The sequence below is a fragment of the Octodon degus genome, unplaced genomic scaffold (assembly GCF_000260255.1).
Source record: "Octodon degus isolate 3935 unplaced genomic scaffold, OctDeg1.0 scaffold00157, whole genome shotgun sequence".
NCBI lineage: Eukaryota > Metazoa > Chordata > Mammalia > Rodentia > Octodontidae > Octodon > Octodon degus.
In genome coordinates, this window is record NW_004524733.1 from 6,937,247 (window position 1) to 6,939,027 (window position 1,781).

At 43.5% G+C, this 1,781-nt stretch overlaps 1 protein-coding gene across 1 annotated transcript in view; it reads right to left on the minus strand.

The window, feature by feature from the left end:
• Frmpd3 (FERM and PDZ domain containing 3) overlaps positions 1 to 1,781 on the minus strand; it is a 105,978-nt gene that overhangs the window by 36,139 nt on the left and 68,058 nt on the right. The gene's annotated exons all lie outside the window — the stretch shown is intronic.

Genomic DNA, 1,781 nt, shown 5'->3' on the forward strand with positions numbered 1-1,781 from the left:
TAAAAATTATTTAAAAATTCTGAGACAGGTTCTCACTAAGTCTATAAATAGCTTAGGCTGGGCTCAAACTTGCAATCTTTCTGCCTCAGCTTCCCAAAGTGTTAGGATTATATGTATGCACTAGCATGCCCAGCTCTGAATCCTTAGCTGACTGATTAATGGACAGAATTACTAACTGGAGGCTGAGTGTCCACTTGGCTGACTTGACTGAACTGTCTGACTACCCTTTAGTTTCTTCTTACTCCCAACATAGCCTGATGTCAGCAACAAAACATCAAGAAGCTGTGCACAGAGAGGGTGTGGCTCACACCTGGATGGCTCAGTACAGCCCAGCTCTGCATGGCAGGAGCCTGTCCCAGTGTTCCTGGCTGGCCAGCAGGGCCTCGACATGGGATCCAATGCAGCTCAAAAAGAACACAGATGTATTTGTGGCCAAGAGGGATAGAAAACAAATCAAAATAGGCTATCAAAGACCAAAGACGTTGGATAGGTTTCTTAGAAACCTTCAAAAACAAAATTTTAAATAGCATTTTAACAATAACACCTAATGTAAAACATGTACCTACAGAATGCACTGGACTAGTACAGGTCCAGCACAATGGGAGACACACTGGGCCACAGGAGATCCCTTGGGATAGTCCTGTGGTGGTGCTTTCCCACCTTATGTGCTTCTGTGGCAATGGGATAGGATAATGGCCCAGTCCTGTCTCAGTCCCAGACTGCTAGCTCTTGGAGAAAGATATTTGAATACTACCATGTTCACATCACTACAAGCACGTAAGCTGACTGAAAGCTGGAGCTAAATATGCCTAGGCCATCATCAAGTGGAAAATGCAATAAGAACAGGATTTGAGGTATGTGTCAGCCTGGAGAAGGGACAGCAGATACTCTTTTGACATGCTCCAGTGGCACCTCCTTGGGTGCCCAGGGACCGCCTCAGTTCCCTCTAACATCTCTGGCAACAGGCAAAGGATAAGGATTCAGGGCTTGGAGAGGCTAGGGTAAAAGGTGGCTGTCCTTGGGTCCCAAGGGACCAGTGTATTTGTGTTCTTGCTGGGAAAATCTAATTGGGCATAGCCTGCCAATTTGGGGTCAAGGCAGAGTACCAATTAAGACAGTGGTTCTCATGACAGATGCGTATTAGAATCACCTGGGAAACCATAATGGCTTATATACCACTGTGCCACACCCCAGAAATTATGATTTAAGTGGTCTGGGATGAAAAGCCTGTGGTTTTAAATCACCACACATGATTTTCATGTGCAGCTGGGGCTGAGAACTTCTTCAAATGAATATTCCCAGAGGAGATGGGCATATCTAGGGGGAAATGGACTAAGTTTGTTTTCTAACTTCTGTGTTTTCTGGTAAGAAAATTTCGACAGCTGAAATTGAGTGTATCCTATACATAGCATGCTGGTAAATGTTTTGCAACCAGTTCTTTCTAGTCCTGATTTGTAGCATTTGCCAATTTCTATGGGTGTACATATCCTCATCATGGTTGGTTTCAAGCTCTCCATATAATTCTTTGTCTATCTTGTATTTTGATTTATTTGAAAAAGGGTAAGTACTGCTTTGCCCATTTCCTAGGGTACAAGCTTATAACTTGTGATGCCCATGGAAGACATTGCTGGTGATAGGGGCATCTGATTTTATGTAATGACAGTTGGGTATAAACAACATGTTTATTAAGCAAATCATGGCTTTTACTTCCACAGAACTGGAGGTTGAACCCAGGGCTTACAACAACTGTACTACAGAGCTACATTCCCAGATTTCTTTCT